This window comes from Kogia breviceps, chromosome 13 (assembly GCF_026419965.1).
Source record: "Kogia breviceps isolate mKogBre1 chromosome 13, mKogBre1 haplotype 1, whole genome shotgun sequence".
Lineage (NCBI taxonomy): Eukaryota > Metazoa > Chordata > Mammalia > Artiodactyla > Physeteridae > Kogia > Kogia breviceps.
Genome location: NC_081322.1, coordinates 42,097,444 through 42,114,330, shown reverse-complemented (window position 1 = coordinate 42,114,330; position 16,887 = coordinate 42,097,444). Strand labels below are relative to the sequence as shown.

At 40.3% G+C, this 16,887-nt stretch overlaps 1 non-coding gene across 1 annotated transcript; it reads right to left on the bottom strand.

The window, feature by feature from the left end:
* Positions 1 to 12,835: 12,835 nt before the first annotated feature.
* LOC131740275 (U6 spliceosomal RNA) lies at positions 12,836 to 12,942 on the bottom strand. Its single transcript, XR_009330872.1, has one exon. It is a non-coding gene; the product is annotated as a U6 spliceosomal RNA (small nuclear RNA).
* Between the last annotated feature and the right edge of the window lie 3,945 nt (positions 12,943 to 16,887).

Here is a 16,887-nt window from a genome sequence, read left to right as displayed (position 1 = left end):
GAGCTTAGAGCCCACTTCAAGCCACGACACACTGCGGCCCACCCCCAAGGTCAAAGTCATCCTGCCTCTTTCCTCTCTTATGGTTCCAGATAAATCCTAAGAGGTCATCACCGAATAAACCACAACTGTAAAAGATATGCTAAAGCTTAGTGGGCTTTGGCCTTGTGGGCTTGGCCTTTTCTGCTCTTTAGCTGGCAAAAATAAAACAATCAATCATAGCAGGATTCTGTTCTAAATCAATTCTGTTCCAAATGCAATTATTGTTTTGGCTTCTTTGTCATTATTCCAAAGAGAACCACACTGAGCTCACACACTTTCAAAATGACCATTTGTTTCTCCACACTACAGAAAGTTGTACAGAATTTTCTATCTCAGATCTATTGTTTTCCCATGGCACATTTACGGCTCAGAGCTACGTTACTTGATGTTTTTTGCATGCTATGATTTCCATTTACTTCTTTCAAATAAGCTTTCTTAATGGATTTTAAGTAAATACACTTTTCAGCTAATTAAACTTTTCTCTGCCTTTTTCCATCGTTATACAGGTTGATTATTTCTTTATTCTACTGGAAACAAAGAAGTTCTAGGTAATGTTAATTTTAGGCAATCACATCAAAGGAGCCATGTAACCATTTCCCATTAAGGGCTAATTTCTGAACACTTAGTAAAGGCAGTAATAATCTTTTTGTTTTATTCTGACCGAACAGATGTTTTTATTTTCCCATATTCTTCTGTGACTCAATTATATTTATCACACAGTGCTAAAAATTAAGTGATTCTAAGTTCCTTCTGCTATTGGAGGTGTGAGTGAAAGACGTTACCAGCCATATCAGGAAACAAAGGATGTTACAGCCATCAAGCCACTACAGCCGCCCTGACAGTGAGCCATGAGGGAACTCAAGAAGGAGACAAATGGGCTGCCTGTTGCCTCACTGCAGCTGTCCCCAACGGTTCACCTTGAGGGGACTCAGCATGGGAAAGAATAGGATACTGGCCTAGATAGGTAAAGTGCATATCAAAGGAATGATTTCAGTGAGCCCAGACTCTTGCATCTTCCCATATATAGAAAAATACTAAATTCATTACTTGAGATTTCTAGTTTTAATTAATGGTAATATTTTTTTTTTTTTTTTTTTTTTTTTTTTTTTTTTTTTTTTTTTTGCGGTATGCGGGCCTCTCACTGTTGTGGCCTCTCCCGTTGCGGAGCACAGGCTCCGGACGCACAGGCCCAGCGGCCATGGCTCACGGGCCCAGCCGCTCTGCGGCATGTGGGATCCTCCCGGACCAGGGCACGAACCCGTGTCCCCTGCATCGGCAGGCGGACTCTCAACCACTGCGCCACCAGGGAAGCCCAATGGTAATATTTTGATGTACCAATTACCTGGTCTTTCTGGCAAAACCCCCTATATATCCTGGCTCCTCCTTTACCTCTTCAGAGCAGTTCCCTCAGAGCTATTCTCAGAGGCTGCCTCCTGGGCTTGAAGTCCTCAGAAAGTCTGCCAAATAAAACATAATTCTCAACTTTTTGGTTGTGCATTGTTTTTCAGTCGACACAGGGAATTTCTGTGTGACTGCACAAACCTTCTATATTTTGCAAGCTGGGATAAATCCTCCAGTGCTTTTCTTCCTCAGCTGAAGTCCATCTATCCTTAAAGCTTATTATGAGCTTTCCATATATCTTTGTATGAATTAGGATTCTATGTTGCAAATAACTCAAAGTAGCTTAAACAATAAAGAGAAATATCAGTTTATGTAACAGAAAAGTCCAGAGGTAGTTGGCTTCAGGTAAGGTTTGGTCTCGCAAACAATGTCATGAGGAGAAAAGGATTTTAGAGAGTGTCAGAACATTCAGGAAAAAATGTTAGGTTAGTTTCCAGATTTTGTGAGTTTTTAAAAATTAGCTTTATTTATTTATTTAAATTTTTTTTTAATTTTTAAATTTTTAATTTTTTGGCTGCGTTGGGTCTTCTTTGCTGTGCCCAGGCTTTCTCTAGTTGCAGCAAGTGGGGGATACTCTTTGTTGCGGTGCACGGGCCTCTCATTGTGGTGGCTTCTCTTGTTGTGGAGCATAGGCTCTAGGCGCACGGGCTTCAGCAGTTGCAGCATGTGGGCTCAGTAGTTGTGGCATGAAGGCCCCAGAGTGCATGGGCTTCAGTAGTTGTGGTGTGCGGGCTCAGTACTTGTGGCTTGTGGGCTCTAGAGTGTGGGCTCAATAGTTGTGGCACATGGGCTTAGTTGCTCTGCGGCATGTGGGATCTTCCCAGACCAGGGATAGATCCCATGTCCCCTGCGTTGGCAGGCGGATTCTTAACCACTGGACCACCGGGGAAGTCCTGTATTAGTCAGCTTTTTGAAAATCATAAGGTATTGTGATATCTTTTCTTACTCGAAGTAATTTTGTATTCATAATTTTTATCCTCTAAAGTGGTTTCTGCAAATTGCATAAACTTCAAGCTTCCCTGGATCTGTCCCTGCTGAAGAGAGGATAGAAGGTTGCTCTCAGAAGAAAATATTTTACTAAAATGAGGGTGAAAGGACATCTAATAACAAAAACATGACTACTAAAGTTTTAAATCTGTTTTCAACTTTCTTTTTTACTTTCTTTAAAAAAAAGTTTTGGGTGCAGCATTTCAGTTCCCTGACCAGGGATCGAACCCACACCCCCTGCAGTGGAATCGTGGACTCTTAACCACTGGACCACCAGGGAAGTCCCTAATTTCAACTTTCTTAGCTTTCAATTCTGCCTATATGAGTCTGATAAATGTTTTTATTGGTAATGAAGCTATTTAAAAGCAGGGACTGTGTGTTAAAACCTTGTCTGGCTGTGCTTCCAGTGATCAGCAAAGTAATTTGTATGTAAAAACATACTGACTTACTACTAATGCTTCTTTCCAGTACTCTGATTCCAAAATGATTATACTTTCTTTTTATTTGAACATACACAAAAGTCCAAGCTCCACAGAGGAGTTAAACCATAAACTCAAAAAACCCTATATAGAAATACTACTATAACAATAGCAAAACGTTTTTATAGAACAACACAATGAGCTAAGCCTTGTCCATGGACTTACTTATTTTGAATAATTATCTATTGTATATCTCTGGTATTTGTTGAAATACAGCTTTAAATAAAGTAAGAAACCTTGCCTGAGATAAGATTCTTATAAATCTAAGAAGCATTAAATGTAACCCAGTGTTTTCTAGCATCCTTGAAGAGAATATGTTTATTTTATTTTATTTATATTTATTTTTTATTTTTTAAAATTTTTGTCCGTGCTTTGCAGCATGTGGGATCTTAGTTCCCTGACCAGGAATTGAACCCTCACCCCCTGTACTGGAAATGTGGTCTTAACCACAGGACCACCAGGGAAGTCCCCAGCATATGTTTACTTTAGAGGTTGCTCTAGAAAAATGCATTTTAAGAAAGAGTTAATGTGAAATTACTCAGGAAGGAAATATTTGAGTTATACTGTTCACCCTAGCCTTTCCAGGAGAGATTTGGGATTCATGTTGTTTTGTTGTTAACTGAAATTCATCCTCAGTGAGAAAGTTTGTGAGAATGAATTTGGTCAGTTTTGTCTAGAGATGGTTGTCATTGCTCTGGAGAGGCGAAGATCTTATTCTTGCAGCATCTGTGGCTTCTTCCAGAACTTATTCATTTGTCAGTTATGAGTGACACTTTGGTACATTATTAAGTAACCATAGTTTGGGGTTCCTTAGGGTCTACTGGGAACAAATCCAAACAAGCCTGCATTTATCTTTTGTATTTTGCCGTTTGCCAAGTCACCTCTCTCAGCACAGCATCTTCATTTGTGAAAACAAGGGGGCTGTTCCAGAACGGTCTCTGAGGTCTGAGCAGTTGTGACATTCTGTTATTCTAGTATCCTACTCTATATATACTCAGACAAATGTTAAAGACTTGATTAACATGGGAAATAGTTCCATGAAACTCAGGAATCGTCTTCAACGTATTGTGAATGTACTGACTTTAAACTTTTCTGGAAATTTTCTGGGAACAAGTAATGTTCTCCAAGATATTTTAGAAAGGAGGAGACTTTTCTTTCCCCTCAGCAGTTACATCACCCTGCCTCGGAAATCATCTTGGATTGGGAATATTTACAGAAGTGGTTGGAAGGCCTCAGAATCACCTGGGGGGTCTATTAAACACAGATTGCTGGTACCCACTCTCAGAGCTTATAGTTCAGCTAGTCTAGGGTGGGGTCTGAGAATGTGCATTTCCCACAAGTTTCCAGGTGATGCTGTTGCTGTTGGTCCGGGACCAAACTTAGAGAACCAATGGTTTATAGCATTCACCCACTTAGTTGACCCTTCCCTTGAAGGGTGGAGGACATTTAAGGTTTGTGGCCAGTATGTAGGATGAGGTTTATATATTCTTGTCCCTAAAGACATCTCTTCTCTCCCTGCACCACCTCGTACTGACCCAGGCCAGGAAACTTAAGTCTGTGGTACCAGGCAGCCCAGCCAGATGGTGGGTGCACAATTTTTAATCTCTGGCCTGAAGTATGGAGGGGGACTAGACAATACTTTCTTTTTTACACCAGTGGTTTGTACTGGGAGACTTCTTATTTGGGTGGACTGGAGCCAGGTAGCATTCCTGTCCTTCCATCCAGTTAATTATATAAAGATTCTTGTTTAATCCCGAAATATGGCTTTTCATCCATCTATTTATCTATTTGCCCAGCCATTCAGCTATAATTCATAAGTATCCTAGAAAAACTGGAAAATAGATGTAAACAAAAATGATAAACATCCAAAATTCAATTAGTCCAAGAAAACCACTTCCAGATGTTTTTTTGACAACTATAGAAACACAGATTACAAAAATGAGATCATATTGCTCTGAAACATGCATCACCATTATTGTGAACATTTTTCCATGTTAATAAATACACAATTATGCCATCGTTTTAATGTTAAAATGATATATTATTGATTATAAAAGTAACAATTTCCTAGTGTAAAAGCTTCAGACAATCAGGAACATATAAAAAAGAAAGTCTTATCCTGAGGAAAAAGAACGAAGCTGGAGGCATGACCCGTCTAGACTTCAGACTACACTACAAAGCTACAATAATCAAAACAGCATGGTATTGGCACAAAAACAGACATATAAATCAATGGAACAGAATAGAGAGCCCAGAAATAAACCCACACATCTATGGTCAATTAATCTAGAACAAAGGTTGCAAGAATATACAATGGAGAAAAGGCAGTCTCTTCAACAAGTGGGAAAGCTGGACAACTTCATGTAAATCAATGAAATTAGAACACTTCCTCACACCATATACAAAAATAAACTCAAGGGCTTCCCTGGTGGCACAGTGGTTGAGAGTCCGCCTGCCGATGCAGGGGACACGGGTTTGTGCCCCGGTCCAGGAAGATCTCACATGCCGCGGAGCGGCTGGGCCCATGAGCCATGGCCTCTGAGTCTGCCTGTCTGGAGCCTGGGCTCTGCAACAGGAGAGGCCACAACAGTGAGAGGCTCACATACAGCAAAAAAAAAAAAACAAACCCAAAAAACTCAAAATGGCTTAAAAACTTAAACATAAGACATGATACCATAAAAATCCTGGAAGAGAACATAGGCAAAACATTCTGTGACATAAATTGTAGCAAGCTTTTCTTAGATCAGTCTCCCAAGGCCAAAGAAATAACAGGAAAAATAAACAAATGGGACCTAATCAAACTTAAAAGCTTTTGCATAGTAAAGGAAACCATGAACAAAATGAAAAGACAACCTACAAACTGGGAGAAAATATTTGCAAATGATGTGACTGACATGGGATTAATATCCAAAATATACAAACAGCTCATACAAATCAATATTGAAAAAACAAACAACCCAATCAAAAAATGGGCAGAAGAGCTAAAAAGACATTTCTCCATAGAAGACATACAGATGGCCAATAGGCACATGAAAAGATGTTCAACATCAGTAATTATTAGAGAAATGCAAATCAAAACTATAATGAGTTATCACCTCACACCTGTCAGAATAGCCATCATCAAAAAGTCTACAAATAATAAATGCTGGACAGGGTGTGGAGCAAAGGGAGCCCTCTTATACTGGGAATGTAAATTGGTACAGTCACTATGGAAAACAATATGGAGGTTCCTTAAAAAAATAAAATTAGAGCTACCATATGATCCAGCAATACACTCCTGGGTATATATCCAGGAAGAACAAAAACGCTAATTCAAAGAGATACATGTGCCCTGATGTTCACAGCAGCACAATTTAGAACAGCTAAGACATGGAAGCAACCCAAGTGCTTATCAAGAGACAACAGGCTTAATAAGATGTGGTATTTATATACAATGGAATATTACTCAGCCATAAAAAGAATGGAATATTGCCATTTGCAGCAACATGGATGGATCTAGAGATTATCATACTAAGTGAAGTAAGGCAGACAGAGAAAGACAAATATCATATGATATCACTTATATGTAGAACCTAAAAAGTAACAGAAATGAATCTATATACAAAACAGAAACAGACTCACAGACATACAAAACAAACTTATGGTTGCCAAAGGGTGGGAGAGGGACAAATTAGGGGCATGGGGTTAATAGATAAAAACTACTACACATAAAATAGATAAGCGACAAGAATTTACTGTATAGCACAGGGAATTATATTCAATATCTTATAATAACCCATAATGAAACATTATCTGCAAAAAAATAACTGAATCACTATGCTACACATCTGAAACTAATACAATATTGTAAATCAACTATACATCAATAAAAAAGAAAGTCTTATTTTCCCATACCAAAACATCATTTTTAATAGCTGCAGCATATTTTACTATGTAGAAAACACCATAATTTAACCAGTCCCCTGTGAACATTTAGCCCTTAAGTTGCTTCATCTTTTGCCTCTATTATAAGTAACACAGTATTGAAAAATTTTGCATATAGACATTTTCACATTTCTATGGTTATTTTCTTATTTTAATGATATTTTAATATCCTTATGTTTATGAGGGTAATGTGTGTTTATAAAACTTAGAAATAATAAAAACATTTTTATCTGAGGCAGCTGTGACCAATAAATGGTTGATTAACTGAAAAAGTTGGTAAAACAAAGAATTGAAAAAAAAAAAAAGAGGAATTTTATGAAAGATTCAGATGACTCTAATGCTATTTAAACTGTTCCAGAATAAAGAAAGAGAAATAAAGTATCCAAATTATTTAAATGAAGCTAAGATAGCACTGATAAAAATATACAATTATTGTACAAGAAAACTATAGCGTGGTCTCACTTATGAATATCAATACATCAATCCAACATAAAAGCAAACAGATTTCAGTAGCACATTAAAAGAATAATAACATTAACCATTAGGAATTCCAGGAGTGCAAGGACCATTCAATATTTGGGAATTATTATGATAGGAGAAAATTAATATTATCTTTCCAACAGGTACTAAGAAGGCATTTGATAAAATTCAATATGCATTCTTGGTAAAGATGCAGTAAACTAGCAATAGGTGGATACTTTCTTAAAATGGTTAAATATATCTATCTCAGTCTAAGAGCCAGCATTGAGCTTAACAGAGAAACAATACACATTTCCATTAAAATTGGAAACAAGGCAAGGATGTCTAGTAACACTGAAATTATTTAACATTATTCTGCAGGTACTAACTAATTCAATTAGATAAAAGAGAGAAACTAGAGGTATATATATATTTTTTAAAAGAAGAGCTAACAATCTCTATCTGCAGATGAGGTAATGCTATACCTAGAAAGTTTGAGTCACATGAAAAATGATGTCAAACAAAACAAAAACAAAAAACCCAACAGAATGAAACAGTCTTTTGGGACTTTCCTGGTGATTCAGTGGTTAAGAATCTGCCTGCCAATGCAGGGGACAAGGATTCGATCCCTGGTTCGGGAAGATCCCACATGCCACGGAGCAACTAAGCCCGTGTGCCACAACTACCGAGCCTGCTAGCCACAACAACTGAAGCCTGCGTGCCTACGGCCCATGCTCCACGACAAAGAGAAGCTACCACAATGAGAAATGAGACGCCCATGCACTGCAAAGAAGAGTAGTCCCCACCTGCCACAACTAGAGAAAGCCCATGCACAGCAATGAAGACCCAACACAGCCGAAAAAAAATAAGTAAATAAGTTTATTTAAAAAAAACAGTCTTTTAAATAAAAAACAATATAGGATGTAACGGAAGACCTTGCATTGTAACTGAAAAAATAAGCTGAAAAGAAATACGGAAGTTCTAATTAAAGAAAAAACACCACTGAGGGATACAAAAGAGAATGTGGACAAATGGAAAGGCATATTCTGCTTTTGAGTAAAAAGACTCAACATCGGAGTCATGTAAACTTTCCTTACTTGGGCTTCCCTGGTGGCACAGTGGTTAAGAATCCACCTGCCAATGCAGGGGACACAGGTTCAAGCCCTGGTCCGGGAAGATCCCACATGCTGCAGAGCAACTAAGCCTGTGCGCCACAACTACTAAGCCTGCGCTTCAGAGCCCGTGAGCCACAACTACTGAGCCCGTGTGCCACAACTACTGAAGCCCGCACTCCTAGAGCCCATGCTCCACAACAAGAGAAGCCACCACAATGAGAAGCCCGCACACCACAACAAAGAGTAGCCCCCCTCGCTACAACTAGAGAAAGCCCGCATGTACCAACGAAGACCCAACGCAGCCAAAAATAAATATTTATTTTTTAAAAACGACAAAAAAACAAAACCAAAAGGTTTAAAAAACAAAGAAACAAAAAACCTTTCCTTACTTTAAGGCAATCTCAGTAAAAATACTGTAAGGAACTTTTTTGAAACCAATTAAGATACCTCTCAAGTTAATATGAAAAATAAATGGCAAGAAGAGCCAGGATAATTATAAAAAAGAAGAGGGGAAAACCAACCCAGTTATTAAAACATTTAAAGTCAAAACAATTTACACAGTGCAGTGTTGGCATATGATAAGCAGCTCAGTGGAACAGAGTATAAAGTCCTGGACTCGACCCCAAAACTTATATATGACATAGTATATGACATTTACTGTTGTTCTGGTATATGATAAAGGTGCATTTCAAATAAGAGGAGGAAAAATAAATTTTTCAGTCAATGGCATTGGGACAAATTGGGTAATTCTGGAAATAAACTAAGTTGGACCCATATTTCATACCTTACACCAAATAAATTTCAGGTGGGTCAAAGACTTTAACTATAAGAAGTAAAGAGAAGTAGAAAAGATCATGGAGATATTTTCATCTTGGAGTAGGAGAATTTTCTAAGTATGATATGAAACCTGGAAGGCTTGAAAAAAAGTGTGATAAATTGAACTATATAAAAATGAAAAAGTTCAGTATGAAAAATATTAGCATAAGGAAAGTCAAAATACAAATAAACTGGGGGGGAATTTGCAATTCTTATCACGCATAAGTTTTATTTTCCTGTTATAATAAAGAGCTCCTACCAAACAATAAGAAAAATACCTAGAACTAAAAAAGGATGTGAACTGTTGAAGGAAAACACAGAAGGCTCTTAAATATATGAAAAGATACTCAATCTCACACATAATAAGAAAATGCAAAAATAAAGAAGAAAAACTTTAAAGAACATTTTATATGTCAGTTTGGCAAATCTCCTAAGTTTGCTAACATACTATGCAAGTGAGAGTGAGGGAAAAATAAACATTATTACACATACTGAAAGGAGTGTAAATTGGCATAATGACTCTGAAGGGCAATTTGGCAATCTCTATCAGGATTATAGATATGAATATACTTCCAGCCAGCAATCATTTCTAGGAAATCAGCCAACAAATAGCTCTCATATGTGCAAATGGTATATGTGCAAAGTTATTCATTGTAGTATGATTTGTAATTACAAAAGACTAGAAACAATCTAAGTGTTCAGCAACAGAAGTTTGGTTAAATGAACTACTGTATATTCATACAATGGAAACAATGTCATGCAACTATTGAAAAAAGAGATGTAGTGACTTGGATTATTCTTCAAGCTAGAGTACGGCAAGGTGCAGAACCGTTTGTGTGAAACAAGTAAGGAAACTAATCGAAACATATTTGTTTTTGCTTGTTTATGCATAAAATATTTCTGAGTGGATCCCCAGTATCTTAGGTCAGTCTGCAACTAGACTAGATGCCACAGACTAGATAGCTTAAAGAACAGAAATGAATTTTCTCACGGTTCTGGAGGCTGGAAGTCTGGGATCAGGGTGTTAGCGTGCTCAGGTCCTGGCGAGGACTCTTCCTGGCTGAAGATGGCTCTCTTCTCCCTGTGTGCTCACATGGTGGAGAGGGAGTAAGCTTTCTGGTATCTCTTCTTATAAGGGCACTAATCTAATCCCATTATGGGGGCTCTACTCTTATGACCTCATCAAAACCTAACTACCTCCCAAGGGCTCCATCTCAAGATACCATCACATTGGGGTGGGGGGACTTAAGGCTTCGACATATGAATTTGGGAGGGGGGGATACAATTCAGTCCATAGCACTAAGTAACTGATAATAGCAGCTGTCTCTTGGCCCAAGGAGGGAAACAGGAGCTAGGGGATAGGACAGTAAAGGTGATTTTTCACTGTTTGCTCTTTATACCTCTGTAATTCCCCAACACCAGCTGGATGTCCAACAATTTGATTCAATTCTGATACTATCTACCTGCAGTTAGTGTCAGATCCCACAAGTTAAAGGGCTCAGCCCCACAAGGCTGCCCCCACTTCAGATGCCAATCACAACTCCTGGGCCACCAGTAATTCTGACCAAGCAGCTATAAATTGGGGGTTCCCATGACCCCTTCCTCAGGTACGATAATTTGCTAAAATGGCTCACAGAACTCAGGAAAACATTTACTGGTTTAGTATAAAAGAGGCAAATGAACAGCCAAATGAAGAGGCACATAGGCGAGGTCCAGAAGGGTCCTGAGTGCAAAAGCATCTGTCCCTGTGGAGTTGGGGCACTTCATCCTTCCAGCTTGTGGATGTGTTCACCATCCTGGAAGCTCTCCAAACCCTGTTTAGGGATGTTTATGGAGACTTCATTGCAAGGGTATGATTGATCAAATCACTGGCCATTGGTGACTGAACTCCATCTCTATCCCTTCTCCTCACCCCTCCCCAGTGGTTGGGGGGTGGGACTGAAAGTTCCAACCCTCTAATCAAGGCTTGGGCTTTTTGGAAACCAGTCCTGATCCTGAAGCTATCTAGAGGTCCACCAAGAATCACCTCATTAGCACAAACTCAGACATGGTTGAAAGGGGCTTGTTATGAATAACAAAAGACACTCTGTCACTCAGAAAATTCCAAGGGTTTTAGGAGTTCTGTATCCAGAAGGGCCTGGGGACTTCCCTGGTGGTGCAGCGGTTAAGAAACCACCTGCCAATGCAGAGGATACGGGTTCGAGCCCTGGTCTGGGAAGATCCCACATGCCGCGGAGCAAGTAAGCCTGTGCACCACAACTACTGAGTCTGCACTCTAGAGCCTGCGTGCCAACTACTGAAGCCCATGTGCCTAGAGCCCGTGCTCTGCAACAAGAGAAGCCACCGCAATGAGAACCCTGTGCACCACAATGAACAGTAGCCCCCACTCGCCGCAACTAAAAGAAAGCTCGCACGCAGCAACGAGGACCCAATGCAGCCAAAAACAAAATAAATAAATAAACAGATATAAAATTTAAAAAATAAAGTTATAAAAAAAAGAAGGGCATGGAGGGGACACAAAGACCAAATATATATTTTCTATAATATCACAATACCTTTTCTTTTAAATTTTTTTTGATGTGGACCATTTTTAAAGTCTCTGTTGAATTTGTTACAATATTGCTTCTTCTTCTTTTTTTTCTTTTTTTTACCAGAATATTCTCACATTTTATTTATTTCAAGGCACTTTCCACCAGAAAGTGTAGAAAGAAGAAATAAACTACCATGGTAAAACATCACATTTTAACAAACACAACAGTGAGATCCAAAGGAGACAAAGCAGAAAAACTGACATACGTAATATTATCTTGAAATGGCTTAAAGTAGTTTGCTTGCTGAAAAAACAGAGACTGTGAAAAGGAGGAAACAGAGAAGTCTGTCAAGATGCCCCCTTGAAGATTTTCAGCCCATGGGGAAGGAACTAAACCCCTTAAACAAAGGTAAAGAACCCAAGAGTAACATCTGAACTCTCCACATCTCTCCAGCACCCAGCTCACGTGGGTTTTAGAACTGGCTGATCAAGTCACTCACTGATTGAACTGGTGAATAAAATAGCAACACTTCTCATAAGCATTTAACAACATTTCATGCACGTGACAAACCCCATTCAGTTCCCAATAGTTTAGGGATGATTCTTGCCCATTACTATACATCTCAAACCCTCTATTTTGAAAAATATGTCAAATTGATTATATATTTATTATGCACATAAACGATCTTATATACACTAATAATAAAGGATTAGGAATATGCTGAATTACCTGGTACTTTTAAAAAAATGTACGGTTTTATCTCTACTTCTCTAATATTTTCCTTCCAGCTTCTGCTGTATTTAACTCTTAATTTCCTGAAGACTAAAACCCCCTTTCTCCTTAACTAATTTTTATCCTCAAACCTCAGAGGAAATGATTGTACAGTAAGGTCACACCTGAGGCTGACGACTGAGACAGAATTGAAATTCATCACTTCTAGGGGGTAAGGACCCCCGCCCCAATCCTCACAAGGTCCAAAGGGCAGCACAAAGGGCCAGTCTAGGCCCTGAATGGTCTACAAGGACCGCAGCAGTTTTGCCTTTGCACTCGTTACTGAATTACACCATCACCTGGGGAAGGAAAAAAAAATATGGAACGCTTCATGAATTTGCATGTCATCCTTGTGCAGGGGCCATGCTAATCTTCTCTGTATTGTTCCAATTTTGGTATATGTGCTGCTGAAGCGAGCACTGCTTCTGTTTTTTATGTTTTGGGTTTTTTTGGCTGTGAGGCATGTGGGATCTTAGCTCCCTGACCAGGGATCGAACCTGCACCCCCTGCACTGGAAGGCAAAGTCTTAACCACTGGACTGCCAGGGAAGTCACCCACAATACCTTTTGAATTTTGACCTATGTGTACACACACACACACACACACACACACACACACACACACACACACACAAAAAAAAAAAATAGTATTAAAATATTGGAGAGGGGGGAATGCTGAAAAAGCCTGAGTTAACCAAGTTCACATAAATTGCTAGGGTGAGACCTGGGTCTCAGATTTCCTTACTTCTATTTAAAGATTCTTTACAATGTGTCATGATTATTTTTTCATCTCTTTGAAGATGTTTACTGCTTTTGTGACTTCAGGGGCCTGAGATTTCTAGTTTTCATATTTTAAAAAGGTGAGTCCTCCAGACTTTGGGGCATGGGACACTTGTGGGAGGTCAACATTAATGTAGTTTTTCTCCAATGATCAGTGCAAGACATAGTATACAGAGAGTTACTTATATCATGCAAATTGGGAAAGACTTGGAAATCATCCCATCCAAAATACCTCTCTACTAGTCTGTTCAAAGACCTGAAAGAAATCCTACTACTGTAAACCTCTTAAGAGAAATGCAAATATTTCTAAGGTACTCTCACACTCTGAACAACCATTATTAACTTCTGAAAAAATGAATTTATTAGGTTCCTACCTCCAGGTCAGATTCCAAGAGCAAGCTCCTAGAGGAATGGGACTAAGGATAGTAAATTTCGGTAAAAAACAAAGTTTTAAGGCTCGGTTTTATCATCTGTAAAATTAGTGGGCTGGACCAATGTCTCCTCAGATTTTCTTCCTAAATACCTGCTCTGCTAAATATCTTATTTTGTTTCTTCCATGGAAAAACTTGGATCTGTGAAAAGGGGAGAGGGGATTGTTTTTCTTACTTGTCAGATGAGGAAACTGAGGCTCGAAAGAGCTGGGTCTCTTGTCCGAGATCATCAGCCAAGGAGCCTGTTTGACATGATCACTTAATTCCAGGTTCAGTGACCTTTCCATTGCATCATATTCGTTTCTTCATCTTTTGAGCCCCTACTACAGTGTACGGTGCTGGGATACAAAATTGAAAAGATGAGGCTCCTGCCCTCTTGGGGTCTGGCAGCCATTGGAGAAGATAAGTACCTAGCCACATTGTCAGCTCCGTGCTGGAGAGAGAGAGATGGGAGGATGGAGAGCTGGGAGTGGGGCTCAGCAAAGGCTTCACAGGAGAGGCATATCGCTGAAGCTGAACTAGGAAGGATGAGCAGGTGTTTGGTATAAAGAAAGGGAGGGCCAGTGCTCTCAGGAGAAAAGACTTCACCTTAAAGTGGGACGCAAGGTGCAGTGAGTTGTCTGCAGCAGATTGTCAGAGAGAAACTTGGGGCAGAGGGGCCTTTCAACCTCTTTTGGATAACATCATTTGTCATTCCCTTGTTCAGGTCTGTGCCAGATTGTTGGGGTCATAGGCTCCTTCTAACCGGCTCCTCTGCCATCCCTATGTTGTCCTTTATGTAAGGGGCTATATTATGAAAGAAGATGAAAAGTGACAGACAAATATCCGACCATGCCATAACTTCTTCAGTTGTTTTATACTTAGTTTTACTTCCCAGATTATGGAGTAGGGGACTGGAATCCCTCTTGAAGTTTTCAGAAGTCTCAGTAACACACCCAGGTTACAAGTGAAAGACAAAGACAAAATTTTCATCATTGATTAAAAGAAGAAATCCATCAAGGCTACTGCCTGGGCCAGCTGGAGTCGTGGGTGAGGGCTCCTGGAACAGGGACAGGTTGCTACCAGATGGCTTTGATACACCTCATTGTGCAAGCCTCCCCTTAACATCCCAGAAACGCACTTCGGAAGTAGAACTAGGAAGTCTCTCTCTTCCCTTCCTCACGTTTGCTCCTCAATTTTTGACCACTTGGGTCAGTATCACTCTGACATACATCTGTCTCTGACATGTCAGTGGTTCTCATTTAGCTCACTTACAGACCTGTAAACACAGACACACACACACACACCTCTAATGCCTCTCTCCTGAAGTGGGTGAAATCCATCTTCTGCTACACTCTTTACATTTCTAACACAGATACAATACTCAGGGCTCCTAGCCAAAACTCTAATTCATTTCATGTTCTTAAAAGAGACATAGGTTATTCTAAATCTGTTGCCCATTTTACAAATTCCCTCTTGTTTGCTTGTTTTCTTTTACGGTAAGGGGGGAACACTGCACTCACCTGAGTCTTTCTTAACACATTGCATTTGTTTATAAATCAATCCTTTTAAAGCTGCTCCAGGTAGATCCCTTGGTGGGTGTGCAAGTGAAATGCACCAGAGAAAGACTGTGCTGTCTAGGATAAGAGAAAATTGCATAGCTCCCGAAAGAGAGTGGGGAGGGAGGGTGAAGATGAAAAGAGAAAGGAGGAAATAGAGGAGTCCAAGTGGCCAGGCCACCATCTTCCCAGTCAGCCAGGTTTGTAACCTCAGGGACTTCTCACCTCCTCACATTTATGTGCCCTCCCCAGGCAGCCAGTTGCCAAAGCCTCCCATTCTTCCTTCTCTGCCTTTTAAGTGGGAATCCCCTTCATTCTGTTCTCACTATCACATCTTTAACCGGTATCCTGAACACTGAGCTCGGAATATATCAGCCTCCCAGCTGACCAATTTATCAGCTTCCCGGCTGACCTTCCTACCACCAACTTCTCTACGCTCTGTCACACCCCCATTATCAGACCAATCTTCCTAAAACATACTTTCTTCACCACATTGGACAAAGCCTTGGCGGCTCCCCACAGACCTTTAACTAAAGCTCGCTAGTTTTAGCCTAAAATTCAAGGCCCCATGCATGTGGCCCTAACTTATCCTTTTTGGCCTATCTTCATAGCATTAGCTATTAGTAAACACTTACCAAGGGCCAGGCACGCTGTTAAAAGCTTCTAAATGTTTGTCTAGTTGGAATCTCTTTCCAGGAAAGGTGTTTGTCCCCCCGTTTGAGAGAGCCTGTCGGGCGCCCATTGACGAGAGCTGAGCATGTGACACAGGCCAGCCAATCAGAGCATTCTTCCACCCCTAGCCGCAGGCCAGCCAATCAGAGCATTCTACTCTCTCCCATCTCCAAGCCCAGCTTTAGGAAATTTGACTTGCAGGTACCGGAGAGAGTGGGTTTCTCTCTTCTTCTGGGGTTGAAATCTACACAGAAAAGCAGAGAAGAGCAGAGAGGAGAAGACATGGAGAATGAGAGAGAGGGGGAAACCTGATGACATTGTCCCTCTGGATCCCACCACGCAGGCAGCTAGTTCTACGTCCGGCCTTTTACCATAATAGTCAAAAAGTCCGTTCCTTACTTAAGCTTGTTTGAGTTAGGTTTGCTGTTATTTGCAACTGAAACGATGACTAGATCACTTTACAGGACTTAACTCATTAGACCTTTACCACAGCCCGGTGAAGTAGGACTGTCACTTCAATCATTTTGATGAGGCAGTGACACCAGAGAGATGTGACTTTCCCGGGGTCTCGCAGCTTTTAATGCGGAGATATTTACGACCAGGCGTCCGACTACAGAGCTCTTACGGTGTGTTCTAAGGCCCTTCAGGAAGACATGCCCAGTATTTCCTGTGTGCCAGGCAGGAGGCTGAGTGCAGCACACGCCTGCTTCCATCCCATCTGCTTCCAGGGCTTACTGCACAGTAACTTGTGGGCATTTCTTACGGAAGTTGAGGAGACTGGTGGTTTGAAGTCACCAGATTTCCGTTCCAGTCATTTCAACGGTAACTCTGTAAAACCCACACGTTTTGTAACAAGCAGTGCCAGTGTTGTGGTCATGAGTGGTAGCTTTAGAGTGTACAGGGCTGGGTTGGAACCTGGCTCTGTAACTCTCAAGCTTGGGCAGC